An 8032-nucleotide genomic window follows, 5' to 3' on the forward strand; every position below is an offset into this window, starting at 1 on the left:
GGAATTTGACCCTGGCTCTTTGTTGAGTATTTTTATTGACAATAACCGCTTACTCTTTTAATAGTTTTAAGAGTAATTTGAGTGTTATAAAAAATTGTGCCACTGCCGGGTAGTGGTAGCTAAGAATTCAATTGGTGAAATTATTTTGTGAACTTATCATATTGTAGTAGATTATTTCTTGGTGTTGTGGTTTTGCTGATTTGCAGGTATAAAGTATGAGTGACCATGGTAGTGAAAACTATAGTCATTATGGGAAAAATGACAATATGAATGACTTGAATGACATGCACTTAAATGTCATTGAAACTACAAGATCCATCCGGTTACCTCCTACAACATGGAGAGCAATGTTCCATGTAACCGAAACAATGCTACAACTACTCCAAATGAAAGGAATATTTGGTGGTTGAGCTCATGAGTATCCTCATGAACACCTTCAAAACTTTGTGGATATTTGTTGGCCATTTTCTTTCAGAAACATCTCACAAGAATCTATTCGGCTGAGATTGTTCCCATTCTCCTTAACGAGGGAAGCTACTAGATGGTTGGTTGAGTTGCCAAATAATTCTATCACTTTGCGGGAGGAGTTGATTGAATCTTTCTTAGATAGATTATTTCCTCCCTAAAAAAAAGTCAAGCTTAGGAACAACATCTAGAAGTTTGAAAGAGTGAAGGTGAACCTCTTAACGAGAAACGGTTGTGGTTTTAAAAATTGTTACTACAATGTCCAACACATAGTGTTCAGGACATTTTGTTGTTGCAATACTTCTATTGTAGCATTGATTCAGTCAAAAAGGGATTGGTTGATCAACTTATTTAAGGTGGGTTGATGCCACAACTGTATGAGGTAGCAATGTTGTTTCTAGATGATATGCCAAAAGTTAACTGAGCATGGATAGAGAGGATCAGGTGTGTTCTCCAATAATGGAACATGAGTAAGGAACAAATTGAGAAGAACCAGAGTGTGATGAAAATATGGCCAAAATGATGACCCAACTCGGTTTGTTATCCAAACATGTCATGGGAGGTGGATTGAAAGTGTTGCATACGATTGGAACAAGCAGTAGGCAATGTCCCAAAGATGCCAAGTTGTAGAAGTTGTACAACGAAGAGGTGAATTACAAGGGAAATCAATTAGGAGGTTCTCACCCAAACTACCAAAGATGAAGCGTGAATCAAGGTTGGAACAAGGAGCGAGATAATGGTTGGAAAGATTGGAGAGAACAAAAGGCTGAAAAGATGGATACATTCCTCAACATGATCGTTCAAACCCAAGAGAACAAGTTGGACTGGAGGGAAACTAAACCGATGAAATGCTAACAAAGGATCTTCAATAATGTTAAAGGATGTTGAAGGATTCCACTTTGACTCAAATGGTTACATCCCACTTTGTCTCAATCAAATAACTGGAAACTCAAATGTGTCAGATCTCCACTTATCTAAACCCAAGGCAAAAAGAAACATTGTTGAGTGACACCATTCCAAACTCCAAGAATGATTTTTGGTGAATGAGAAATGTTTCATGCTATTACGTTCAACAAGGCGCTTCTTAGGAAGCAACCCAAGTTTATTTTATTACTTTTAATAACATGCATTGTGAGTACAGGTTTAAAAGAAGACAAAAGATAAATAAGGTAATGTTGGTGATGGAAGGACCATATTGGCGATACATCGAACTCATTGTGAATACATCTTTATGTTCACCTTCTGGGCTAAAAAAATGGGAAAATGGTACTATCAACTTTGGCGATCAAGGATCCAATTAGTGATCTGCCAAAGTGCACTAAGCGGACTCCATCGAGTCTGCCGAATTGATCTTTAGGTTTGGTATTTGTTCAGGCCTAATCAGTGAGCTTAAGCTCCTTTAGCGATTGAGTGAATGAATTCACTGACATTAGTCGCAGTCCGTTGAGTGTGCTTGAGATAAATAGGCCAAAAGTCTTTTCAAGTTCTAAAGCAAACCCTTCATCTTTTTGAGTTCCTCTTCTTCCTAAACTCTTCATACCTTTTACTACTTGTGTGACCTCATTTGCGTGATTCCACTTGCTTAGAGTGTATTAAAGTGCTTGCTTCTGGATCCTAGACCCATCTCCCTCTATTTTGTGCCTAGTTATCATCTCTAAGGTTGATTTTCAAGTTCTATACTACTATTTGTTCTAAAACTTGATGCTTTGATGTGGGCTTTGTATTGGTTTAGATATATTTCTACCTAATTTGTGTGGATAGTGCTAAATTCATCATACTGAACAGTGCCCATGAGTTAGGATAGTTGATTTTGTGCGTGAAATTGCCAAAATTGATTATGAAGGTCAAAAGTTGAAATTGAGTCCTTAAATGTATTGGTGTTGCTTGAATTGAATATGGATGAAGTTTGATTAGCCCAGTGTTACCTCTAAGGCTTGTATTTTCCCAATGATAGATAGAGTGAAGACTTTCTTAAGGGTAAATCGTCAATTTAGGCAATGCTTTGTGAAGTATAGGGGAAATATGAGTACCCGTGGGTAGAGTAGCATGTGGGTAACGTGTAAAACTGATTGGATATTGGATATTGTTTCATATTAGTGTTTGAACGTATGAAAAATAGGCATTAGGCTAAAATTACATGTTTGGAGGGTTGTCTTAGCTTGCCAAGGTAATTAGGCATATCGCCGAGTAAGCCTCAAATTGCCTTTTGTGCTTGAATTTGTGACATAGGTAATGTTTCATTCGGCGGTCTTGTCTTATATTGTTGAAACCAACTCGGTGTATCATCAAGTGGGAGTGGACATCGCCTTTTGTGCCTGTTCCTTTTAGTTTTGCATTGTCTCTTTCGATAGACTTGTCTTAGCCCGTCGAAATCGACTGGTTGGATCATCGAGTTGGAGTTGAAATCACTTTTTAAGCTTGAGTAAAATTGATTTTTTTACTATCAACTTCGGTGAGCTCACATGAGCTTGCCTAAACTATTAGGTGAGTTGCCTCCCAGTTGGCGAGCCTCAGAACTAGTTTTGAATTGTGTTTATTTTTAGTTTGATTTCAACTAGCCTTCACCCGATCTTCGTTTTGAATTGTTGTGCCTTGCAAGATATGGATAGAACAAAAGCAAAGAGAGTTGTATCCTCCAAATCCGAGCCCGAGAGAGTGTCTCCTCTTCCTTCCCCTTTGAAAAAGAATAAGGAGATTTCTATCAACGAGACATCTGAGGTTCCCCAACAATAATAAAATACTCTGCGTTCTTCTATGCGTATGAGTGAGCAGCCAAAGAAAGTGATTGTTAGAAATAGAATTGACATTTGGTCTAAGTTGTTACAAACTCCTCAAGCTCAGTAACATGCCTCTCGTGTTCTCCCAATTATTGCTCCAAGGGCCCTCAACAGGCTCAAAGCAGTTAGAGAATGCATGATTCTTGAGGAGAGATGACTATGATAGGGTGATCAGTGAATACCTAACAATATGGGATATGGTCAAGTTTTATGGGTTCAAAGAGTTCACAAAAGGCCGACCTCCTTATGTCTCTACCTGGGTACAGGAGTTCTATGTGGCCTATGCTGAGGCCTTACCCAAGAAGAGAAAGGCAACAGTTTGGAAACCATTAGAGAGGTCAAGTTTCATAGCAAAATGGTAACGTGCCATGCAGGCAAAATAAATCAGATATTGGGCACAAAAGGTGACAGTAATGGGTATTACAAGAACTGGATAAACCAAGGCCTAGAGGCATTGAAGGGGTTGCTGGAACCTCTCATTTCTGATATCTCCCCTCCATGGATAGCTGATGGAGCACAAATAGAAAAGAAAGATATGAACATCACCTCAAGATATTAGTTCGGGTTCCTCAATATCAATATCATGTCATCCCAAAATGAGTCTACTCTATGGATTTTGAAGGTCATCTTGGTTGAAAGCAACATCAATCGGACTGATCACTACAACTGGATCATTATTGAGGAGATATTGATGCCAACTCTTCAAGAGAAAATCATTTTCCCTTTCCCAGTCTTGATCACACAACTCTGAGAGGCTGTGGGAGTCCCTTTTTGGGAGAGGACTGATGTGTAGATCACCCCTGTGTCATCCAGTGACATTCGTAGGATTGAGGTGGACTACTTGAGAGATGATGCATCTCGGAGGAAGCCGCCACCACCAGACACTACGTCCATGATTGATCCCGCTACTCTTGAGGCTGGTGCCACTCAGTCCGCTCCTTTTGTGGAGCCATCAGGTACATCCCATCCTTTTTTGTGCCATCTAGTTCTAGATTTACTGCTTATATCCCTATTTCCTGATCTCCCTTGACCCACGCCATGATATACCAAATGGGCAACCTTTCCCGATCAACAGATGTGAGAGAGGCTAGGATAAAGAGTGAGATTCCTGAGTTGATTGACATGGCTATTGAGAATGCAACACTCCTTGTTAGAGGCCATATGGTACAATTTCAAAATACTTTGGCATTGTATGATTGAGATTAGATAACCTCACGGCTAAGATGGAGGCTAGAGAGAAGGTTGACGGTAGCTTAGATGAGTTGCATATTATGAGGGGTGAAATTATTGTTCTTCGGGTGATGTGGACCAACTAAGGTCTAATGACATTTCCATGCTTTGAGGTGATGTTCCCTTACCCAATATGCCTGAGTATGTGCCTGCCCCTATGCCGAGAGCTGAGGTGACTAGTAGTGAGGTTGAATAGCCTGGTGGTGTGAGTTATGTTGTTGATAGGGAGAGAGAGTGTGTAGGATGAGGATGTATTGAGTCAGTTGAGGAAATGGATGATGAGGAGTTTTTGAGGAAAGATGAGCGGCAGACAGTTGTGACTTTGACGGATCTACAAGTTATCGAGGAGACAATGGTGTTGGCTACGATGGAGAGATCTTGTGTAGAGACCTCCACATAGGCACTAGTGAGGTCTCTTCAGAGCTGATGCCATCAGTTGGTGCAAATTAATTTGATCTTCATGCTCGTGGGTCCTGGGTCATATTCGTGGATACCGGGGGAGTTGTTCACAGTATTCATGGGGTCACGACATGGTGATGAAGGGTTAAGTCACCTGGTCTTCGCATTTGCGGGGACTTGACCACGTTCACATGACCTAGCTTCGCTTTCCTTCACGTTCATAGGCTCCTTGCTGCGTTCACAAAGGGAAAAAATCTTGTGCTCTGTGATCGCGAGCCCTCTGGGCTGCGTGCATGAAGAACATTTCCATCTGGTCTTCTACTTAAAGACCAGACGTGATATCAACTTAGAGTATAACCTTGGAAAGGCGATTCCTCTCTCATTTGGCTCGAAATTGATTGATTTGAAGTCATGTATGTCTAGAATTGTTGAGGCTATACTGTGGAGTGATCAGAAGTCATTTTTTAACTTTCATTTGAGGTAAAATTGCATTATTGTTGGCTGCCTTAGCTTTTTTGTTGCTTTTAAATTGTGAATTTTTGCATGTGTAGCTTGTTCGCTGTTTCGAGACCAAAATTGTCTTCCGTTTTAAAACACAAGTATGGTGAATTGTTTAGGAACCTTTAACGAAGTCAATTTTGGAAATTTAGGTGCAGGTCCCATAATTCGTAATTGAATTTGAAATTAGTCTGTTTTTGTTTTATGTACTTTTGGTGTTGAAATGACTATATTAACATTGTGATCCTACTTTTGACAGCATGACAACATTGGAGGCCGTATGGAAAAGAATAGTTTCAGCTTCGTGATTCAAGAGCACACACGGTCGGCCTAAAGGTACGCTACAACTTTCTCTCTATTAGAATGAACTTGGATGAGTGAATGCATGTTGATTGGAATGAATTCGGGGAAGGTACCTGGTTGTTCTTATTGCATTGCCTAGAAACCGTGTTTTAGGATTATCGATTCCATTTCAGGTGTAGTACCATACTAGTATGGGATTGTGTGTTATTTCATGTTGTTATAATGTGATTGTTTGTTGTTGTATTGGCATATATTGGAGCATGTTTGGCCTTAGTCTAGGATTAGACTAGTGTTTGTCTTAGACTTGCAATCATTGTGGCCTGTTAGCATTATTTCTACTCCGACGTCATTTCGGGTGGCTTAGCTCCATGTAGACTAGATTAGCAGACTTTAGTCTAATAGTATGAGCCTTAGTTTAGGCGTTGTCGCAGCTTTATTGACCTTATATTCTCTCTACCTATTTATGCGTCTCTGATGCATTACTGGAGGTTTTGTGCTTTCGCGGGGTGGCTTTGGATTGGAGTGGCTTAGGCTTGGAGCCTCATTATGATTCCTTGTGAGTGAATGTCATTTCACGGTGGCTTGGTATTGATTGTTGAGATCCTCTTCAGAAACAACATTCCCCCGGGTCACTCTTGCTAGCTGGGCAGCTTACCCCCTTGGGAGTGGACAGGTTGGCTGGACAGTTATATTTAAGATCCTCTTTGGAGTCAACAGTCCCTCGGGTCACTCTTGCTAACTGAACAACTTATGCCCCTTAGAGTGGCTAACTGGCTGGGTGGCCTTGATAAATTTGAGATCCTTTTTAGAATCAATATGCCTCTAGGTCACTCTTGCTAGTTGGGTGGCTTACGTCCCTGGGAGTGGACAAGTTGGCTGGTCGGCCTTGATTGATTTTACTTACGCCTACGGGTCACTCTTGCTAGCTGGACTGGGAGCCCGACTTTCGCTTCTAGGGTTTAGATTCTTACAATTTTTGCTTCTTGGGTCCACTTTTAGTGCTTGTACTCTTTTATTAGCACAACTATGTACTTGTGACTTCAAGGTTCAAAGAGGGATCTTTATGTATATAGTTTTGGTTTGCTTATGCTTCTATATGGTTTCGTTGCTTAAAGTATTGTTATTGTTTATTTCTACCAATATACTCATTTCTTGTCATTCTGGGTTATGAGTTGGTTTACCTACTGGTGGGTTATGATATGTGTCATCATGACTCGAGGAATTGGGTCGTGACACAGTCTAATCATATTTATTATACCATCACAGCACATAAATTGCATGATATATGTGAGTTTATACTCAAAACTTAGCTAAAATTTAGGTAAAATATGGTGCTTGAATGAGTAAATATAGTCAAATCACAGGGCAAGCCATGCTCCCTCAAATATTTTTCAATATACAAAGCTTCAAATAGACGGTACTTTCATTCTCTCTTATGACCCTATTTCATTCTCAATTGTATCGATCTACATGATCAAGTGAGTATTCAAAATTGTGTTTCAGAATCCATTTTCTACCCATGGACTTAATAATATCACATGGATGGTATGCCACTAGTTCGCGTTGTGATTAGACGTTTCAAACACATCTCATCCAATTCTAGGTGTAAACGATGTTTAATCAGAATAAAACCCAACGAAGAGTTGGGGTCGAATCCACAGGGAGTGTACGTGTCTAATAATCAGTCATGAAGTACAAACATGTTCTAAATGGTTATAGAAATAAAAATTATCGAAAACATACATTTAAATATAAACGGGTGACAACTAATGTCAGATGGGGTTTTTATTTTGCAATGAACATCTGAGATAACAATGAAAATAAGGGAAAATAACAATATGGAGAGGAGTTCTTGGGATGTGATCGATTATAGGCTAATTATGCTATATGGGTAATTGAAATTGTATGATGATTTGCTGAAATACTGTGGGTAGGCTGGACTTTAAGTGTGTAACGACCCGAAAATGATAGAGTGAAACTAGAGCCTCACATGTGAGTTTGGAGTCGAGAACTTAATGAAATGATTATATTTGAATTTGACCCAAAAAGTTCTTAAAAATGTGCTTCGGAAGTTACCGGAAATTTGTTTAGCTCTATATAAAAAGATCCGTTTCATTTTTCGAAAATCCGACTTCATATTCTTGTTTAGGGGGTCAAATTGAGTGGGAAATGGGTCTAACCCAAATTTTAGAGCAACCGTATCAAAGTCCGAAATTTCAAAGTGAAGCCTTTTTCGAGGGTCTACTTTGGAGGGTCATATCTCCTAGCACACAAATTATTTGGGTGGCCAATAATATATCCATGGAAAGCCCTTTGAGTTAGCTACCTAACACACTTCATTTCATCTCATTCGGAGTTCG

Source organism: Solanum stenotomum, chromosome 6 (assembly GCF_019186545.1).
Source record: "Solanum stenotomum isolate F172 chromosome 6, ASM1918654v1, whole genome shotgun sequence".
Classification (NCBI taxonomy): Eukaryota; Viridiplantae; Streptophyta; class Magnoliopsida; order Solanales; family Solanaceae; genus Solanum; species Solanum stenotomum.